Source organism: Cibotium barometz, chromosome 25, assembly GCF_041138505.1.
Source record: "Cibotium barometz isolate CiBa-2024 chromosome 25, ASM4113850v1, whole genome shotgun sequence".
In the NCBI taxonomy this organism is placed as follows: Eukaryota; Viridiplantae; Streptophyta; class Polypodiopsida; order Cyatheales; family Cibotiaceae; genus Cibotium; species Cibotium barometz.
The window spans coordinates 50,740,604-50,763,792 of record NC_141070.1 but is presented as its reverse complement, the minus strand read 5'-3'; the positions used below and the strand labels follow the sequence as shown (position 1 = coordinate 50,763,792).

General features: G+C 41.7%; 1 long non-coding RNA gene across 1 annotated transcript; it reads right to left on the bottom strand.

Moving 5' to 3' along the window:
- Nucleotides 1-22,415: 22,415 nt before the first annotated feature.
- LOC147624698 (uncharacterized) lies at nucleotides 22,416-22,988 on the bottom strand. Its single transcript, XR_015269160.1, has 2 exons — nucleotides 22,787-22,988; nucleotides 22,416-22,693 (listed from the first exon to the last, which is right to left on the bottom strand). It is a non-coding gene; the product is annotated as an uncharacterized LOC147624698 (long non-coding RNA).
- Between the last annotated feature and the right edge of the window lie 201 nt (nucleotides 22,989-23,189).

The window sequence follows — 23,189 nt, the reverse complement described above, 5'->3', positions numbered from 1 at the left end:
ATAGAGGTGCCGCTAGCTTCTAATGAGGATATATCTCTGAAGTCTTCGGGTTGCCTTTGGAAGGGGCCATAGAGGTGCCGCCAGCTTCTAATGAGGATATGGAGTTTTACTTCGGCTCTCCAAGGGTGCAGCAAAAGGGTACAAATTGAACAATCATAAAGAGGCTCAGAACAAACTGCATTTCAGATTCTTAATTGAGATGATTATTTTAACACACAAAGTTACATAATGTTCAAAAGGGCCATGGGCCTGTATCTGTATGCTTCTACAAGCAAACTAGTTGCATGGGCATGCATATTATTTCAGCACAACTGAAGGCAGAACTCCGGAGTAATGGGCCAAATTTGAAGACCAAGATTTGTCTGTATATTTAGTTCATGCACCATGGAGTTTTAGAAAACATTCAGAGTCCTAATATTGCTATGCAAGTGCCTTCCGATTTTTTCACAATGACAAAAAGAATAAGAAGAATAAAGTGCACGAGGAAGTTACAAAAGGAGCCCAAGAAGAACAACCTCAAAAGGAATCTGTCGAAGGAACTGCCCTTCCAGGAGCTCTAGCCAAATTTCCTCTCTTTCAGATACTATAGAGAAAGTGGATCCGATCAAGTATATTTCTCAGTGTGCTGAAAAGATAGTAGTCCCTCAGACTGGCATAGAATCAACAAAGGACTAGCTAAAAAAAGCTAAAGAAGACTTGCAAAACCTCTCCGTAGTCGAACAGACGGTATAAACTCTAGAGGCAGAGGAGGTTCATTTTCGTAACATCATTGAGCTCCAGGCCAAAGAGCTATCACAAGCAAAGAATGACAAAGTGTAGATGCAGCACAAAAAATTCACGATCTACAACAAAAATACACGAATGCTGAGCTGCAAAGTCAACATCTATTAAGCCAACATATGTATGTGATGCAACAACAACATGAGGCGCCCAAGCCAAGGCAGATCGAGCAACCTTGTAAGTCTTGCAGGGCACAATCAGTGCTCTTGAAGCTAATGATGATCATGAAGTGTATGAATTGTCCGCCAACAAGTGAGGTGGATACTTATGAAGCTCGCATCTGGGAGCTCATTGATAGCTTATATGCCTGATACATTGAAGAATTCAAAAAATTATTGAAAAGGCATGCCGCCCGGATGAGCTCTGACAGTAACAATACGATGTGATGAATTCGTTGTTGCAGGCGGATCCGGCAAAGGTCGTGGACTAGATGAGCCTCTAGGTCCTATTCAGCAACCTGGTAGGACAAGACACTCAGAAGGATCAAGGCCAAACATCAAATGATCCTAAAGGCAAGGGCAACGTGCAAGTAGGCTCATCTACAAATACAGCTTTAGCCCAACTTCATATGTAGTATATTGTAATTCGGGAGCAAGCTCGGGCATTTCATCACAATCCCTAGCAGTATAAAAATGAAGTTGAGGCATTGAAACCGGCCAATTAGTGGGAAGAATGTAACGTTGAACTGGAAGATTAAAAAGTGCATGATTTGGTGAGAATTACAAAGCTACGTGAAAAGCTGCTGCTTCCACTGAGCTGAAGGATACATTCAACAAGCTAGAACAATGTGTCCTATTCTGACATTGAGCTCCTAGTAGTGGAATGAGTTCTCAATGGCCCATTGGCTTTCCCTTAATTGTCCAAATTTCTATTTAGGTCACCCATTTGGCCCTGCACAATCTTTAACACATTGTTGCCAAAAAAGGGCCCATGCAATTTTGTGGCCCTCTAGAAAATCATGTGAGGCAAGAATATTTAAAGTTAGTGGACTGCTTATTACCACTCTCTGCATAGAAAGCCATAGAACATGACAAAGAATCAGGACTAATTGCCTCAATTAGAATCATGAAAAAACCATGAAATAATAAGCCATTTAAACTAATATTAATAGAAACACCTTACCTTGGGAAGGAGCTTTGGATGATGACTTTCCTGTTCTAACATCATCAAGGGGTTATGGAAGGGTTTCGTTGACATACTTTCTTGGAGGAGTTTTCATTTTGCGCAAATAATTCAGGGAAAAGAGCGTGTTATGAAACGTACACCTAGAGAGAGAGAGAGAGAGAGAGAGAGAGAGAGAGAGAGAGAAAGAGAGAGAGCTAAACTTGTTGTTCTGATGTTCTACACCTCCTCAAGTCCCCACAAGTGTAGCTATTGTTAATTTTGAATTCATTTTTCCTTTTTGGTTTTCCCTCTCATCCAATGACGAGAATCATATGTATTCTTGACTTCATCAAGATAGTCTCCATTGCTCCCCAATAGTGTTGGTGAAGGAGTACAAATGTAGAAAGCCCACACCTCCCATGGCTAGACCTAGCAGCCACTAGTTCTCTGATAACTTTGCATGACACACACACACACACACACACATAGAGAGAGAGAGAGAGAGAGAGAGAGAGAGAGAGAGAGAGGATTAAGAAGCTCTTAGATCCATTCAGTAATATCTAGTAAAAAGTCACCTATCGTTTGTGAGCCAATGTCCATGCCAGACTAGGTGTTCTAAATTCTTTCGTTCTCAAGGACAACCCAACCTTAGTCACACTTGCCTTCTCCGCTAGCCTCATTACACATCCCTATCTTAAACCATGTGTACGAGTTCAAGAAAAAAGATAAATAAGTGTCAAAGAAAGTAGTGTGTTGGAGTCTTTACCGAAAGAAGCTTCTACATGGGCCCACCTTTTGCCCAATGCCCATGCACGCCACCTATAATATTGTTTAAGTGAAGAGCTTACCTTAGCCTTGTCGAAGCATGTGTCGTTGGGTTTTTCCTTAGATCGGTAAAAGCAACTTCCCATGTGAGTGCACTAGCTCGTCCGTCATCACATCCTCACTCAATTTGTCACACAAAAATGCTCCTTGCCAAAGGGGTGAAGGAGAGCTCTCAATGCATAGATGGAGGCAAGAAGAGATGGCCCTTCATGATGGTTCTTTCTCACAATGGCGCCGGGGGGAGGGGGGAGAAGAAGAAGAAGCTATTGAAAACCTATCTAGCCTGCATCCATCAAGCAAGCAAGATTCAAAAGCATACAAGTTAAACCTATCTAGCATATACATCCATACAAGTAACCAAGAAGAGGGAAGAGGGAGAGGTCACAAGTAAACTATTACAAACAAATGATTGGGTATTTCTTATTGTCAAAAATGACTGACATAAATGACAAGTTTCACACAAGGCTAACCAAACTCAAAAATGGTCCGACCTCTATTACTAGTCTTAAGAAACTATGTACACTAAGTCTTTAGAATTTCTTTATTTGACATTAAGCACATGGTAAGGGTGCTTTATATGTTCCAAAACCAACTTATAGTAGCATTTTTTGTTATGAGGGTAAGATGGCAAAGCATCTTACTGTAAGTCGGGCAAGTGAAACCCTGTTGTTAACTAATGTAGTGGTTAACATACCTCCCTTCCTAATGGTGACCATTTCCTTGCATCACCCAAGTTGGTTTCCAGGAAGTGGATGGTCCAGGTTATGCTTTATCATTGGTAGCCCAGGTTAAGTGGGTAGTTTGGGACCAATCCATAGGTAAGGTGATATAAAGTTATCGGCAACCCTGACGATAGGATATGCTATGTCATTTGATAGCCCAGGTTAAGTGGGTAGTTCGGGACTGATCTATAACCGAATGCAAGGTAAGGTGATGTCAAGATTTTGGCCATGATGGTAGGTATCTTATCATCAAGGCGACATGGAAAGTGATAGGTGATGTAGAGGTACTTCATGTCAAGCCTCCATTGGTTGGGAATTGGTGTGGACCCTTTAAGATGAGGTAGCCGGGGAGAAGCCTATGAGTAGTAGAAGGAAAGCCAGAACCCCATGGAATGTGATTTGCATGGGTAGATGGATGTTCGGGACATCATATTGGCACAACAAGGTAGTATGCCCAGATCTCATAGCATGATGTTGAGACATCGGGCTTCGTCGGTGAGGGCAAAGGTGTTGTTGATGTTGAATCAGAGAGGATATATTCAAGGAATCCTACTGGAGGTACCTATAAGGCTGAGATTTTTCTAGGCAATGGGCTATATTATGGGACAAGCTTGCACTTGCCATGGTCCCCCCATCCAAAGATGTATCTATTGGCATCGACAAGTTTAATTGTAGGTGCATGTGTTTGTGCGTGACATAAGATGTAAGAAGTTAAAAATTATGATGGCCATCATGAAATATACAGGTGACGTGCATGGACAATGGGAAGAAGGTGTGCCCATCCATGTGTGTACACTTCTCCATATTGAAATTTCTCTAGGACAACTACTTTCTTTAGCTCTCTTTTGCTACTTTGTTTGACATTTACTTGTTGACATCCCTTTTCTTGGGGAGTCAAGATCAATAGCTTGTTAGATTCATGGTGGTGGATTTGTGCATGGTTGTGCCTATGATTGTAATGGAGCTAGGTGGTCTTTGTGGCTCGTTGGACTTGGCATTGTCAAGATCTTGGGCTAAAGGCAAGGCATATTAAATGGGTGGGGTGGTCGAAGACGAGGCACAAAAGTAGGAAGGTACAAACAATGTGTCGTACAATGGGCTAGCACAATACTGTTATTGTCTAGGCCTTAGCATTCTTGTATAATTTTGGCAACAAATTATGCACCAAACGATATCTCTTCATGGGAGCAAATGTGGGTGTCCTGCTTGATTGAGGTACTAGCTAGATCTGATTGCCCTTGGGGCTAGACCTACCCCACTACTAGCCTAAATGGGTTTAACGGATTCTCTACCAGCTTGTTCATGCTCATGTCCTTAGCTAGGACTCTAGCTAGTGCTAGTTAAGCACCCTTGCTCGCGACGTTGAGGCTTTGGATTATGAATCCCCTATCTCTTGGTTTGGTTGACGACTTCTACATCCTTATCTTGTAGGTTGTCTACTAGGTCTATTACCTCACTAGCAACACTCATCAAATATGCAATGCCTAGACTTGTAGAGATGGTCGTGAAGCCTCTTGCTCTTAAGATCAATCATAAATCAATCAATTGAGCAAGAAGTTGTCGAGTCTTTTGGGTGTTGCATCTCATGTGGAGATACTTGGTTCTAGCAATATAGTCCTGCATTATTTCACTCTTCTCCTGCTTAAGATTATAGATATGTGCGATAGGGCTCCATCTAGCTCCATTGGGCAAGAATCCTACTATAAAGTGTCTCAAGATCTCGGATCTAGCCTTTTCAAGTGGGTGTTGCATCTCATGTGGAGATACTTGGTTCTAGCAATATAGTCTTGCATTATTTCACTCTTCTCTTGCTTGAGATTATAGATATGTGCGATAGGGCTCCATCTAGCTCCACTGGGCAAGAATCCTGCTATAAAGTGTCTCAAGATCTCGGATCTAGCCTTTTCAAGTGGGTTTAGTGACCTAAACCATTAGCCTACTTTACTTTCAAGGCAAAGTCCAAATGAGTAGATCTTGGTGGGATCATTAATCCATCCCATGGCCTCACAAATTTGATCAAAATTCTCAATCAGCAATCTTGTCATGCCATGCTCATGGAGCTTGCTTCAGCCCATACAAGGCCTTACAAGGCTTACATACATACTCTAGGTGACCTATATCCTCAAACCTGATGGGGCTGATCCATATACACCTCTTCTTGTTGCAAGTCACCATGCAAGAACGCATTTTTTACATCCATCTGATGTAAAAACTAACCTTTAGCTACAGCCACCGCAATCACAACTCTCACAGTTGCCATCTTTGCAACTGGGGCAAATGTCCCCTCATAATCAATCCCATGTGTCTGCGCATATCCTTTGGCTACCAATCTAGCCTTGTCCTTGCTTACGCTACCATCACTGTTATGTTTCACCTTATACTCCCACTTGAAAAGATGTAGGGGGAAGAGAGCTTAAGCTTTTGCAAGCACACACACACACACTCACAAAACCCTAATAGAGAACACACAAGATGAGAGGCTGAAATCTTCTTCTTCTTCACTCAACACTCAACACACCATATACAAGAATAAGAGTACACATAATATGAAAGGTACTCAACCAATACATACACGGGTTCTCTATAGTGTGAACCTGACTAAATGAGCTGGCGCTATAACTATGCCAGTCACTAGAATGGCTGTCACATAGCCTGTCATCCCACTGGCCGCATATCACCCAAGATCTCACCAACCATGCCAGTGGTGTAAGTGTGGGGCCTATCCCCCAGGCGGGTCATCAGTGTCCACCGCCTCACTAGATGAGCTCGATATCTCAACACTCCCCCTCGAGCTCAACTCCATCTCATGTACACCAAGCGAAGCCCTGAATCTGCGGAGCTTCTCTGTACCCAATGCTTTGGTGAAGATGTCAGCTACCTGATCCTCTGTGCTGACATAAACAAGGTCAAGATCTCCTGCCAAGACCTTCTCTCTGACGAAGTGGTAGTGGACCTCTATGTGCTTCGTATGAGCATGAAATACTGGGTTCCTGGCCAACTGTATACTGCTAATGTTGTCACACAAAATGACAACTTGTCTATCCACTGATAGACCCAAATCTGCAAGTAGCTTTCTCAACCAAGCTACCTCACATGCTGCCATAGCAGCTCCTCTGTACTCGGACTCTATACTCGATAGAGCAACCGTAGGTTGCTTCTTGCTGCTCCAAGTCACAGCAGCACTCCCCAAAGAAAACATGAATCCACTGGTAGATCTTCTATCTGAGATACTACCAGCCCAATCAGCATCTGTGTACCCATGTACACATATCTCTGTCCCAGTCTCATAGAATAGTCCACAATGCAAAGTAGACTTCACATACCTCAGTATGCGTCTCACTGCATCCAAATGCGGTTTCCGTGGAACCTGCATAAACTGACTCACCAACCCAACAGCATAGCTCAAATCTTGTCTGGTGATCGTCATGTATATCAAACTTCCTACTATGCTCTTGTACATAGTAGGATCCTCCAAGATCTCTCCTGAATTTGCACTCAACTTGCCATTCTGATCCAATGGCACAGAAATAGGCTTACAGCCTGTCATACCATACTTGGACAACATGTCCAAGCCATACTATCTCTGCAGTAATCCAATACCATGTGGTGACCTAATCACCTCAATGCCCAAGAAATATCTGATCTCGCCCCAGATACTTCAACTCAAACTTCTGTCTTAGCAAGATCTTTACATCAAAGATCTCTGCATCATGGTCCCCCATAATGATCAAGTCATCTACATAGATGAGAACAAGCACAACTCCTTTATCACCATGTCTCACATACAACGAGAAATCTGCATTGGCTACATGAAAGCCAATAGTGGCAAGATATTCAGAAATCTTGTCAGACCATGCTCTTGGTGCTTGCTTTAAGCCATACAAGGCTTTCTGCAAACATGCTCGGGGTGACCCACATCCTCATAACCAGGTGGCTGCAACATATACACCTCTTCTTGCAAATCCCCCTGCAAGAATGCATTCTTTACATCCATCTGATGTAAAGACCATTGCTTTGACGCAGCCCCACTGCTATCACAACTCTCACCATTGCCATCTTGGCAACTGGGCTGAAAGTTTTCTCATAATCAATCCCATATGTCTGAGCATATCCTTTGGCTACCAATCTAGCCTTGTACCTGTTTATGCTTCCATCACTGTTATGTTTAACTTTGTACACCCACTTGCATCCAATGGCTTTCTTGCCTTCAGGAATTGCACTAAATCCCAAGTTTCATTTCCATATAGTGCATCCATCTCCTCGTCCATGGCTTTCTCCCAATACACATTTCCAATAGCCTCATCAATGCATGTGGGCTCAACAACCTACACAACCTTTGCCATATATGCATAGTGATGTGCCACATAACCATCATAGGTAAATCTCTGCACAAGATTTTTCACTCTCCCAGATCTTCGTAGCTTCTCATTCATGGCTTCCATAGCCTTCTTTACACTAGGTGTTCTCATAGCTGGGATCCCAAGCTCCTCAAGGCTCATATCTGAGCCACTAGACTCTCCATCAACATGAGAATGCCCTGCAAAGATGTCAGGCATACCAAGGGGCTCAACCACTTTCTCTTTTCCTTTACATGATGTAGTAATCACATTTGCAGGACTGGTATTATGATGCAGCCTGCCACTCCATGGTATATCAACAGACCCACTCGATGAGGACTCTCCTGGTCCACTCAAAGACTGTGATTGCTGACTTGCATTATGTGCAACCACACTTCCACTCACATCAGCCCCAACAGCTTCTTTTTCAGCAACATACCAGCTGCTCATCTCATCAAAGACAACATCCCTGCTTACCCTCAACTCACGTGTAGCAGGGTTGTAACACCTGTATCCCTTTTGCTCAAGGGAGTATCCAATAAACACACATTTTTTAGCTTTTGGATCCAGCTTAGTTCTCAGCTCATCTGGCACATGCACATATGCAATGCATCCAAAGACTTTCAGATGAGACAAATCTGGTTTTCTGCCAGTAAACCTCTCTTCTGGAGTTACATCATGTATGGCTGCAGTTGGAGTCCTGTTCATGATGTATACTGCTGTAGAAACAGCCTCAGCCCAATAGCAATGCGGCATATTCTTCTCTTCCATCAATGCTCGCGCAATCTCAGCAATGTGCCTGTTTTTCTGCTCAGCAACTCCATTTTGCTGCGGAGTGTATCTGCATGTAAACTGTCTCCGAATACCATTCTTCTTCAAAAATTCAGAGAACTCATTGGAGAAGTACTCTCCCCCTCCATCTGACCTTAGGCACTTTACATATTTCCCTATTTGCTTTTCAACCAAAACTCTGAAATTCTGAAAGTGAGTGAACACCTCACTCTTCTCCTTCATGAAATATACCCACACTTTCCTTGTGTGGTCATCAATAAAAGTCACATAGTACCTGCAGCCTCCCATAGATATGGTCTTCGTAGGACCACATACATCTGAATGCACAATATCTAGTGCATTTCTGCTCACATATCTGTTACGTGGAAACACATGCTTTGTTTGCTTCCCAAATTGGCATGCTTCACATATTTTTTGCATACCTTCCACTTTAAATTTTGGCAGCCCTGTCACAATTCCTTTTGTCTGCATAGACTTCAGTCTCTGCACATTTACATGTCCAATCCTTTTATGCCAAATGTCTGTGTCTGCAACAATTCCTGAACCATTTGCAAACATCGCAGCACTCATTTCAGGCATGTCTACATTCAACGTAAACATTCTGCCCACTCTGTTGCCTTTTGCAACCAACCTGCACTTGTCTTTGAAATCTTCAACATAACACCCATCAGGGTTAAACCGAACCTGCAAACCCTGCTCAATCATCTGGCCAACTGAAACCAGATTCTTTGTTATGTTCGGAACGTGAAGTACATCTGCAAGGTACTTCACTTTGCCATCCTGCATAGACAATGGCACATCTCCAACATGGGCAATTGGATGAGCAGTGTCATCCCCTGTTTCCACAAAAGCTGGTCTTTCCGGATTTTTCATCTCCTTGAACCACTCCCCATGACTCGTCATGTGGTTCGAAGCACCTGAATCCACATACCATACATTATCTTTTTGTGCTGCATCAACATTTTCAGACATGGCATTCACGACATGCTGCATAACAAACAATCTTTCATTATCCTCATTATTTCTGCTTGAGGATGCATAGTTGTTTTGCTGCACTTTTCCATTTTGCATGTCAGCCTGCTTCTTATAACATTCTGCCTACACATGTCCAGGCTTACCATAATAATAGCATTCACGTGCATCATTATATTGCCTTTGCCAATTTCCATGGCCTCTTTGACTCCCCTTGCCTCTGAATTTGCCTCTTCCACCTGTGTGTGTTGTTGTTGTTGTTGTTGATTCTGGGACTGTTGTTGTTGCTGCTGCTGCTGGCCATAATTCTGATTACCTGTTCGACCACCTCCTTGACCGCGTCCACGGCTTCCTCTACCTTATCCTCTTCCTGAACTCGTGTAGAAGGCCTGTTGCTCTGAACTGTTTTTGCTTTGTGAAGACTGTTGGTCTTCACCCAAGCTCTTCTCTTCGATAATCAGCATAGACACCAAATCTGTAAAGTTGGGAATGTTTTCCCGAGTCTGAATGGATGTCTTGAACACCTTGTATTGTGGCCCGAGACCACGTAGACAGACTTCCACCTTGTCATCATCATCTACTAACACACCAATAGATGCAAGGGATTCCACAATACCCTTTATCTTCAGCGCATAGTCATTCACAGACATGCTCTTTTTCTCCACAGTATGAAGTTCATTCTTCAACTGTATCTTACGTGCCTTGGTATTTGTTTCATAGAGCTTTACCAAGGTGTCCCACGCGTCCTTGGGGGACTTGGCATCCTAAATGTGCCCAATCATGGTGTCCTGTATACTAATGGATAGCCAATACATAACCTTCCTGGCTCCTTGGTTCCAGTCTTTAAACTCTTTCACATCTACAGCAGTCGGATTTATATCCGCCGGTATCTCCGGTGCCTCTTCATGCTCACCTTCTATGTAGTCCCAATAGCCTTTTCCCATCAGGAAATTCGTCAACCTGAACCTCCAAGCATGGAAGTTATTCTTATCAAGCTTCTCAGCCACCACAATCTGAGTTATCCCATCATTTGACATCTTGCCAAACATAGAATTTTACCACAAACTGCACTCTAGTTTTTCTGCACAAACTGCTGTACACAACGATACTGTAGTACTCTCAAATGTCACAACCAGTGACTTCAATGTGCATACATACACCCAATGGCAACTGTAGACCTCTTTGCAGCACCCACAGTGTCTGCACAGTCAATTTGTCTTCCTGCAGTTCTTAAAACAAAGTTCTGCAGAGAATCGATGACTTACCCGCAGTGCTCCAAATCGCCTGCTTTCTGAAAAACGGAGGTCCAGATGCGCCCGAAACGCGTTTTCGGCCCGAAAATCTTAGTCCAATAGAATTGTATAGTTACCCTATAGCTTTACTCCCGCGAAGAAAGCTTCTCAATCAGAGACCGTTTGCCGGTGCCTCCCGTAGAGCTCCCGACAAGGGTGTAGTCACCAACACAATAGGGAAGAGTAGTTGAAGCTCTTACCCTCGTACCGCTTCCTGTGGTTCTCTTGCTTGCAGCTCAGCCCTTAGCATGAACCAGGCTCTGATACCATGAAAAGATGCAGGGGGGAAGAGAGCTTAAGCTCTTGCAAGCACACACACACACACTCACAAAACCCTAATAGAGAACACACAAGGTGAGAGGCTGAAATCTTCTTCTTCTTCACTCAACACTCAACACACCATATACAAGAATAAGAGTACACATAATATGAAAGGTACTCAACCAATACATACACGGGTTCTCTATAGTGTGAACCCGACTAAATGAGCTGGCGCTATAACTATGCCAGTCTCTAGAATGGCTATCACACAGCCTGTCATCCCACTGGCCGCATATCACCCAAGATCTCACCAACCATGCCAGTGGTGTAAGTGTGGGGCCTATCCCCCAGGCGGGTCATCAGTGTCCACTGCCTCACTAGACGAGCTCGATATCTCAACACCACGTACCAGCCAATAGCTTTCTTGCCTTCAGGCAATGGCACCACATCCCGTCTCATTTCAATACAATGCATCCATCTCCTCATCCATAGCTTTCTCCCAGCACACATTTCCAATAGCCTCATCAAAGCATGTGGGTTCTACAACCTGCACAACTTTTGCCATATATGCATAGTGATGTGCCACATGACCATCATAAGTCAACCTCTGCACAGGATTTTTGACTCTTCCAAATCTTCATAACTTTACATTCATGGCTTCCATAGCCTTCTTCACACCAGGTGTCCTCATTGTTAGAATCCCAAGCTCCTCATCAAGGCTCATCTCCGAGCCACTAGAATCTCCATCAACAAGAGAATGCCTTGCAGAAATGTCAGGCATACCAAGGGGCTCAACCACTTCTCTTTACCTTTATGTGATGTACCAACTACATTTTCAAGACTGGTATTATGATGGAGCCTGCCACTCCATGGTCTATCAACAGAACCACTAGATGAGGACTCTCCTAGTCCACTCAATAACTGTGATTGCTGACCTGCATTTTGTGCAACCACATTTCCACTTACATCAGCCCCAATAGCATCCTTTTTAGCAGCATACCAGCTACGAATCAAATACAACATCCCTGCTTACCCTCAATTCACGTGTAGCAAGATTATAACATCTATATCCCTTTTGCTCAAGGGAATACCCAATAAACACGCACTTTTCTGCTTTTGGATCCAGCTTGGTACATAACTCATCTGGCACATGCACATATGCAATACATCCAAAAACTTTCAAGTGAGACGAATCAGGTTTCTTTCCAGTAAACTTCTCCTCTGGTGTTACATCATGTATGGCTGCAGTAGGAGTCCTGTTCATGATATAAACTGCTGTAGACATAGCCTCAACCAAATAGCTATGTGGTATATTCTTCTCAGCCACCATCAATGCTTGTCCTATCTCTGCAATGTGCTCATTTTTCCACTTAACAGCTCCATTTTGCTGCAGAGTGTATCTACATGTAAATTTTCTCAGAATACCATTCTTTTGCAAGAATTCAAAGAACTCATTGGAGAAGCATTCTCCCCCTCCATCTGACCTTAGGCACTTCACATACTTTCCTGTCTATTTTTCCACCATAACTCTGAAATTTTGAAAATGAGTGAACACTTCACTCTTCTCCTTCATGAAATACACCCACACTTTCCTTGTGTGGTCATCAATGAATGTTACGTAGTACCTGTAGCCACCCATAGACATAGTCTTCGCAGGACCCCATACATCTGATGCACAACATCTAGTGCATTCCTGCTCACATTTCTATCATGTGGAAATACATGTTTTGTTTGCTTTCCAAATTGACATGCTTCACAAACTTTCTGCATATCTTCAACTTTAAACTTAGGCAACCCTGTCACAATTTCTTTAATCTGCATAGACTTCATTCTTTGCACATTGACATGCCCAATTCTCTTATGCCAAATGTATGTATCTGCAACAACTCCTAAACCATTTGCAAACATTGCAGCACTCACTTCAGGCATATTCACATTCAATGTAAACATTATGCCCACTCTGTTGCCTTTTACAATCAACCTGCACTTATCTTTGAAATCTTCTACATAATAGCCATCAGGGTTAAACCGAACTTGATAACATGAAGTACATCTGCAAGGTACTTCACTTTACCATCCTGTATAGACAATGGCACATCTCCAACATGGGCTATCAGATAAGCAGTGTCATCCCCTGTTTCAACAAAACCTGGTCTTTCAAGACTCTTCATTTCCTTGAGCCACTCACCATGACTTGTCATGTGGTTCAAAGCACCTGAATGAACATACCATACAACATCCTTACATGTTGCTACATCATTTCCAGACACAGCATTAACCACATGTTGCATAACAAACAACCTCTCATTATCCTCATTATTTATTCTAGAGGATGCATAATTGTTTTGCTACACTTTTCCATTTCGCATGTCACTCTTCTTCTTATAGCAATCTGCCTGCACATGCCTAGGCTTACCACAATAAAAACAGGCTCATGTATCATTGTGCTACCTTTGCCAATTACTATGACCTCATTAACTCCCCGTGCCTCTAAACTGGCCTCTTCCACCTATATGTTGTTGTGAATCATGGGACTGTTACTGCTGCTGACCATAATTCTAATTACCTATTCGGCCACCACCTTGGCCACATCCACAACCTCTACCTCATCCTCTACCTGAAGTTGTGTAGAAGGCTTGCTGCTCTGAACTATTTTTGTTTTGTGAGGAGAGTGTTGATCTTCAACCAAGTTCTTCTCTTCAATGATCAACATTGACACCAAATCTGTGTTGGGAATGTTCTCCCAAGTCTGAATAGACATCTTAAACGCCTTGTATTGTGGCCCGAGACCATGCAGACACACTTCCACCTTATCACCATCATCCCAAGACCATGCAAACGCACTTCCACCTTATCACCATCATCCACAGAAACACTAATTGATACAAGGGAATCCACAATGCCCTTGATCTTCAAAGCATAATCATTCACGGACATATTCTTCTTCTCCATAGTATGAAGCTCATTCTTCAACTGAATTTTTCATACCTTGGTGTTGGTTTCATATAGCTTCACCAAGGTGTTCCAAGCCTCCTTAGGTGACTTGGCATCCTGTATATGCCTAATCATAGTGTCCTGTATGCTGATAGAAAGCCAATACATGACTTTCCTTGCTCCTTGATTCCAATATTTGAACTCTTTTATATCTGCAACAGTTGGATTATTCTCCGGTATCTCCGGTGCTTCCTCATGTTCACCTTCAATATAGTCCCAGTAACCTTTTCCCATCAAGAAATTAGTCAATCCAAAACCTCCAAGCCTGGAAGTTGTTCTTGTCAAGCTTCTCTGCAACGATTTGGTTTATTTCATAATTTGATATCTTTTCTACAACACAAATTTACCAACAATAGCACTCTTGCTTGACCCGCACAAACTGTTGTATTCTTTGTAGCAGCACTATACTGCACCCAAACTGTCACAAACAGTGACCTTAGTTTGCATACATACACCCAATGGCAACTTTGAGACCTCTTTGCAGCACACACAATGTGCACAACCAATCGCCCTTCCTACAGTTCCAAAAACAGAGTTCTGCAGAGAATCGAAAGTTACTCGCAGTGCTTGTGAACGCCTGTGAAGTGAAAAACAAAGGTCCAGACGCGCTCAAAACACGTTTTTGGCCAAAAAAACAATGTCCAATAGAACAATATAGTTGCCTTGTAGCTTTCCTTTCACGAAGAAAGCTCCTCAATCGGAATTCGTTCGCTAGTGCCTCCCGAAGAGCTCCCGACACAAGGGTGTAGTAGCTAACACAAGGGGGAAGAGTAGATGAAGCTCTTACCCTCATACCACTTCCTATGCTTCTCTTGCTTGCTGCTCAACCTTAGCACACAAGGATCCGATACCATGAAAAGATGCAAGGGAGAAGAGAGCTTTGTTGCCATATATATATAGGCAGTGATGTGTGTGAACACACTTAGGACCACCGGGGCACTTTTTCCCTCTTTAGGAGGTTTTTTTCCCCGGCTTATATATACGCCCATCCTTCTAGGGCTAACTCATCTTTTGTACATTGACACAGTCTAATACACTTTGTGTTGTGCGCATTCTTGCTTCTTCTTCTCCAAGCTTTGTGTGCTTTCCTGCAACCCTAATTCCAACAATTGGTATCAGAGCAAGCAATACTCTGCAAATCAGCCCATAGGGCTGTGTGTTCTCAAAAATCGCATCTGAGGTCGTTTCGGGCTCCGTTTTTGCATTGCAAGTGCTGCACAGGTGTTTTCGTCATTTTCTGCAGAAATTTTGACAGTGCAGTTTTCTGCAAAACAGGCATACGTACTCTATTGAGGACTGTGCTACATAGCACGAGTTGTTTTCTGTTCAGTCTTTGCTTCATTACAGGTAGCTTTTGCATCAGTTTCAGTCAATGGCCATGGCTGATAACAGCAATGATGTATTTCGCATGTTATCTGCTGATGACAAATTGGATAGAGACAACAACTACCCACTTTGGACATACATGATGCAGCATGTTTTGGTTGTAAAAGGAGTATGGAACATTGTGAAGGGTATGGATGTACGTCTAGGTTCTGTGGATGTAGGATCTGTTAAGGATGTTGCAGGTTCTAGCAGCTCTACTGTTGCTGCTGTTTTACCCACTACTGAACAAGCTCGTTGGGATGGTAAAGATGCACAGGCTCATGCCTTGATTGCACTTTCTGTCAAACATAACATCACCCCACATCAGCTAAAACAACAAAACAGGCTTGGGATATTCTAGCTGGTTTGTATGCAGGTCGTAACGAGGCAAAAATCTCTTACCTACGTAAAGAGCTAGAATTGAAGATTATGCAGGAAGATGATGACATGAATGTTTTTCTTGCTGAGATTAAAGATCTCAAAGAACAGTTGATTTCTGCAGGTGAGATTATTCCTGATCATTCTCTTGTGCAGACTATTCTTGATGCTTTACCTGAGACATATTAGACTTTTGCTTCCACGTGGAGACTTCTTACTAAGGACAGACCTGATGCTGTCAAGTATGATACTTTGGTCAACAAGCTCTTGCAAGAAGCGCAGTCCAGGCAAAACAGGGCCAAGCAGCGTGCAGTTGATCAAGCATTTATTTTGCTGCCCAACAGTAGAGAAGAAGTGGTAAGGCAACCCCTTCCACTGTTTCTTCTCCTATTAGTAGGTCTGCAACTTCTTCTCCTTCCACAGGTAGCAACAATAAGTCTAAGAAGGCTCTTGATAAAGGCAAGAAAAAGACCAGGTGCAACTATTGTAAGGCAAATGATCATGTCATTAAGAATTTCCCTAAGCTAAAGGCTACAAATGCAGATTTTGCAAATGTTGTGCAGGATACAGAATGGGCGTTTAGCGTGTATTGCCAGTATGACCCATCTGTACATGATGCATGTTTGGCAGTTTTTGTTGACTCTAATGTATGGTATTTTGACAGTGGTGCTACAAAGCACATTACCTCACATCGTGATATGTTCACTTGTCTTGAGGCTGTCTCTAATGGGAATACTGTCACATGTGCCAATAATGCTTCTTATCCAGTGATGAAGGGCGTTGGTAAAATTATGCTTACTACTGCAAATGGCAGCACTTTCACACTTTCAGATGCTTTGTATGTGCCAGGGATAAAGAAGAATCTATTGTCTGTCTCTGCGCTTGCTAGACTTGGATTTGTAGTCAAATTTGTGGATGACAAATGTACTGTTCATGATTTGACTTCTGGTGATACGATTATTGCATCTAGCACCTTGTTTCGTGGGCTGTATAGGCTCAATTCTTATGACAAGTGTATGGAAGATTCAGCAAATGCAGTTTTTGAGATGAAAAGGCAGTTTCAGATGCAAAACTATGGCATGCTCGTTTTGGTCATCTGAACTTTGCTAGTTTGCTGCATTTGCAGAAATTTGATATGGTTGCTTCATTGCCCCCTCTTGAGGCACCATTGAAACATGTTTGTGAAGGTTGTATTTTGGGCAAAATGCAGCGTTCTGCGTTTCCAAAGGATGGTTCTGTGCAGGCCACTCACAAGTTGCAACTTGTACATAGTGATGTATGTGGGGCTATGCAAACTCCGTCATTTGGTAAACACTTGTACTTCATGACTTTCATTGATGATTACTCAAGGCATGCATGGGTATATCCTATGAAGGCAAAGTCCGAAGTGTTTTTGTGCTTCAAACAGTTTTTGCTTATGGTTGAAAATGTATCCAATTGTAATGTGGGCACCCTCCGTTCTGATCGAGGGGGGGAGTACATGTCTAAAGAGTTTGATGCATTTCTGGCTAGTCGTGGGATAAAACACCAATGTACAGTGCCGTATACCCCTCAGCAAAATGGTGTTGCTGAGAGGAAAAACAGGTCACTTATGGAGATGGCACCATGTATGGTCAAGAGCCAAGCTTTGCCACATGCGTTTTGGCTTGAGGCTGTCATGTGTGCTACATATGTACTCAATAGGTGTCCCACTAAGGCCTTGCAGTCTATTACTCCATACGAAGCTTGGCATGGCAGGAAGCCTTCTATTAGTCACTTGCGTGTCTTTGGTTGCTTGGCCTATGCTTTAGTGCCTGTGCAACAACGCAGAAAATTGGATGATAAGGCTGTTAAATGCATTTTTGTTGGTTACAATGCTGAGAGCAAGGGTTACAGATTGTATCATCCGCAGTCAAAGCGTATCTTGATTAGTCGAGATGTTGTTTTTGTGAAAGATGTTGTGCAACCTTTATTATCATGTACCAAAGAGACAGGTGTGAGCTCACGGGATGTATTTGATACATTGTTGCCTCTGTTTACAGGTGGGAATTCAAATGTAAGTCCTAATGAGGCAAATATTCAGCCTATGCAGATTTCAAATGACATCATAGATCAGCCTATTTCTGATGCAGATTTACAGGATGTAATTTCTGAGGATAGGGCTAAGAATGAGCAAGCTAGAGGTATGCCTAAATGGCTGGTGCAAACCTTGCGTGATAGTAAAATTGATGCACCTATATTTAGTCGTACTCGTTCAAGTTTTCAGCATGCCTCTTATGCATCAGATTGTTATGCTTTGGCTGTGTCTAGTATGTGTGAAGAGAGGAAGAACCTCTTTCATTTGATGAGGCACAAAAATAAGAAAATTGGTTGGCTGCAATGCAAAGTGAATATGATGCTATAATGAAGAATGGTACATGGTCTTTATGTGATTTGCCTATTGGTAAAAAGGCCATTGGATGTAAGTGGGTTTTTAAGTTGAAACGAAAGCTAGATGGATATGGAAGGCTGATTTACATGCTCCGATGCCATCTTATAATAGATAAGTGTTCATCCACTTGGGTAAGATGGCAAAGCTAGAAAAACGCCTTACGTTAGGTCAGGCAAGCAAAACCATGTTAACCAAGAGTGTAATTATTTAGGGAGCTTTTCGTTTAGAGATTTTTCAACAAATCAATAAAAATATAGAGATTTTTCAACACATGGCCATGATGCAATCGTCCCTCTTTTCAGAGGAGAGAGGAAGAGAGAGATGTGTTTGGAGGGACAGAGCCAGAGAGTGAGAAAAATAGTTTAAGAGAGAAAGACAAAGCAAAAAAAGACATTCAATTAGTTTCAACTTTCTTTTATCACTCAATATTCTTAGGTTAAGCATTCTCTCACCTAGTCCATAACCTTGTCAATCCCTAAAGTTTAAGCACAAGAAACTTTTTCTAAGGAATACACATAAAGTAAGCATGCCATGAAGTAAGAATAGCTATGGGGAGAGAGATATGCTTGGGGAGAGAGATATGCTTGGAGAGAGAGAGAGTTTGAGAGAGAAAGAGAGTGAGAGAAGAGAGAGAAATTTAGATAGAAGCTAGAGAGATAGTCCTACCAAAGGTTTCTAACCATACACGAGCATTTATACCATAATGGAGTCAATAACAAAAAAAAAACCTTGTATCAACAGAAGGAGTCAAGAACGCAACAACATAAACATAGTTCAATCAATAACATAACATTGTCATAATGTAGCATAGCATAATGGATCCTTTCAAATAGTCCACCAATATATAAAAAAACCATTCAAATCACTATTGTGGCTTGTAGCAAGCCATAATCTCATCCGCTAGATTGGGAAAAATCTACTCATCTTCTTCAGATATTATCTCAAAGGTCCTCCAATATCCAATGACTTGAGGGAGTACCATCTCTAGCATGTCAATGTCTGCTAGCTTTGGAACTCCCCTGGACTGCACCAAGTTGGACAAGAGCTCCATTCCATGAAAGGTGCACCTCCTTGCTTCGTCTAATTCCTCTGTATTTTCATTTCTAGCTTGAGGAGCAGTTATCTTTTTAAATAGCTCTGTTAGAGCCATCCCCATATTGTTTTCAAGAATGTTAACTCTTGAAGAGAGGGGGATGTCATGGACTATTTTAAAAAAAAGCAGCATGGGTTAAATGTAGAGCATCCTCAATTAAACATAAGCAAACTTTTCCATGAACATTATGAATTAAAAAGAAGCTAACACATCGTAACATATGCAATTACACTTTACACAAAATTAGATAAAGTCAAAGTAGTCTTAACACTTTTTTGCTAAAAGATTCAAGTCTTCCTTTATATCAATAGATTGTTTGATTTCTTTATGATTGTTTTGCACAAGTATATGCATGCACACACAGTTAAGAAAACACCATATACCAAACAAAACAATCATGTACCAACCATACAATAACATGCCTTCAACAATCTAAACTTTGTTGGAGCAATCAAATCCCTATAAAACTTCTGAACTCAGAACAACAATGACATAGTGCATGTGGGTACAAAAAGTCCACCAATCACATAGTCACATAGTGCATGTGGGTACAAAAAGTCCACCAATCAGTGCATATGGGTACAAAAAAGTCCACCAATAGTCAATGCCAACAAAGAACTATCAAAATCAAGGACATTGGGACCCTGGCTCATATTGGTCCCAATCTGTGTGTCATCCTCTGCCGCTATGACAAGTCCTACTAAAGGAGATAACTCTATATCCCCAAACTGCCTAAGATGGCACTCATAAACTTGTGTATCACTGGCTGTCAATACACAAGCAGTGCCGATGTAGCTTAGCACCACATAGGAGTCCCAAGTCCACCCGCAGCCTACAAAAATTTCAATCACCACGGTCTACTCCAGTGTGAAAGTCAACACCAACCACCTAAACACCGAGACATTCCACCATCATTCATTTATCATAGCAATTGATTATGTCACAGCAGCAAAGTCAATGAGACGTTCTACCATCATACTACACATGTACTTTTACTACACATGTAACACACCTGTAGAAGTCTAGGCTCCTATCCGCAACACCTCGTAATGCACCCTGACAGACTAGCTCGCCATCATCTCGATCCACTAGAATCGCTGATTGGGCACCAAAGGCCTTCTTGTCTATGGTCTCCCCCTCCTTCCTATCATACATAGACCGATTTCCCTTTTGATAAAACATGCCTACAACCCCCTTTTTTAGCATAATCTTTTCTTGCATATTATAGTTGCAAAAGTTAGTTCCAATGTGCACAAACAATTAAAATGAATACATAGGGTTTTGAACATACCCGCTCATGTGTGCTTTTATGCCCATACCCTTGCAGAATCAAAATGAGAATTGTTTGCTTTAACTTAAATCTCACCATAGTGGCATGACCACAAACAATGCCAAAATGATCTACAGAGCACAAGGTAATATACCATCCATCGTCGGCCACAAGCAAAGAGGCTAATGCAGCCACTCTTTTGCTTACTTTTTGAGAGAACTCATTCCATGTAGGCACCTATACATTATTACATATCTTTTTTGTCAAAAGAAATGCAAATTCCAAGCTTATATCAATCTAAAAGAAATTAATTACGTAGCACTACCATAGAAATCTTCAACCAAACAACCCATCAGGAATTCTGCAAAGAAAAGAGACACGATTGATGTTTTCTCCTCACCATCTAGAAACTTTCCTTTGAGATCCACCTTGCACAAGAAGTACACAATCTTGCTGACAATGATGCGTAAGAACTAATTCTCAACATGTATCCGCCGGTACATGAAGATTTCATGAAAGTTCATCCCCTACCTTGCCTCCTCACGTGGAGAGACCTCCAAGACACTAAGAAAGGTGGCCATTAAGAACATGTCATAGTTTGCAAGCTTGCCATCTATTCATAAAATATTAATGTGTTTAATAGTACTTTGAGAAATATACACATCTTATTTTAGCCTATGCCTATAGGTTGTGAATGTTCCTTGTCTTCCTTAGTCCTCTTGGAGGATTGCTTGCTTGCTTTCTTTGGAGGATTTACTTGCATGTACTCTAAACATTTCTTTATCGAAGACACGATTGAGTAGGAGGGCTCTACGATATTAGCTACTTTCTTTTGAGAAGAGATCATGGATTTCTTTTGGGAAGAGATGGCTTTCTTGGAAGCTGAACCAACCTCCTCCATTTCACCAATTGGCCTCTCATGTGCATGCTCTATAATAAATGAATATTTGTTTTCATGTAGAAGATAACATAGTAAAATAATAGAAACAATTTGGCCAGGGAAGGGTAGCAAAAGAATACCATTGTAATGATCTCCCTCATGCCTTGGATACTCTCCAATGGGGTAGTCCAGCCACCATGAATAGTATTGCACCTCCCATTCACTAAGGCCATGCTCCTTCATCCTCCAAAGAGGAAACATGGAGCCATGTCCAGAGAGATCCATCCACTCATCCACAAATGTTGGCGTCTCCTCAATCGCATGCTCATCTCATGAAGCTTCACAATCCATCTATTAAAGTGGAATAATCATTAACTTTCAACTTATTAAGAGTATGGTGGCACATACAACTTAGGTTCTCTAATTCAAGGCACATAATTATAAAGAATGAGACAATGTAGTATGAATACCTATAAAATACTCTCTTGGAAGACTTTGAAAGCTTCAGAATCTTCTCATCTGATTCTTTGGTATTCATGCGGCCCCATAACTCAGAAAAAGCATTATCAAGATGGTCTCTTCTTTGGTTAGAGAACCATGTTTCAAAGTCCTCTTGCAGCTCCTCCATCGATTTTCCTTTCATTTTGAGGCATTGTTTCAAAATATTTCCCCAATACCATTCTTTTCTCAAGTACATTCTAAACTTTTGTGCACCCAAATATCGCTCACATCATGAAGGGTCATCCAACCGGCATGTGAGCATAGAGCGGAGTATATCTCTCTTTCTACAATTCCAACAGAATGACAACGTTTGAAATGAATACAAAGAAGCATACATATGGACACACATACATATAAATACTTGTAAATAATCTACCTGTCAATAGATATTTTTGTTGTAGCTAATGAGTGAACTTTATCCTTTGTCAACCCAACCATGTCCTTTTCTTTCACCCAATTGTAATTGTAAAGAAGAGAAAAAACCCCTTGACCATTCGCATGATTTGCAATAGATAACATCTTCATATAAAAGGTTACAACCACGATTGTTAATTTTTAAGCTTCCACTCATGCCGTATTAAAATTACATACCTTATAAGCTCTCTCCTTGTAGATCATCTCGTTTATACCTCGAGCTATGCACTCCTTTTTCTGCATTGATACAGAGGGATCACTAATGTCTACTATCTCTTTGGCTAGAGACGCATCAAACTCCTCCTATGCAGTGCAAAAAAGTCCCACTTAGTAATTATACGGTCTCATAATGTCAAAGAGTTAAAAAATTAGTAACAAAAGTCCTTATATTCTTACCTTCCAAACAAGCATAGCAAGTAAAACTACTGGAGCATCATACCATGTGCCCTTGGCCACTTTCCTCTCGCAAGCCAACTCCACTTCAATCCAATGAAGCCACTCTTTTGGAAAATCCTTGAGCAAAGACTCTTTACTAGCCATAGCCAACTTTTGGAAAAGAAAAATTTCTTGACCAAAATTTGTGCATATGGTAGTTCTCCCAATTCTACATAAATAACAAAATGAAACAAAATGACAAACCATGCACTTCATTTTAACCCATTGAAGCGAACATGAATGAGTGTAATTACTTACTCATTTTGAGTTCTCAAAACCAACATCAACTCTCCTTCAGTACTCCGATTAGCATTGACAAAGTGGTATTTCACAGAGCAATGTTTCCATTTAATCATAGAGTACT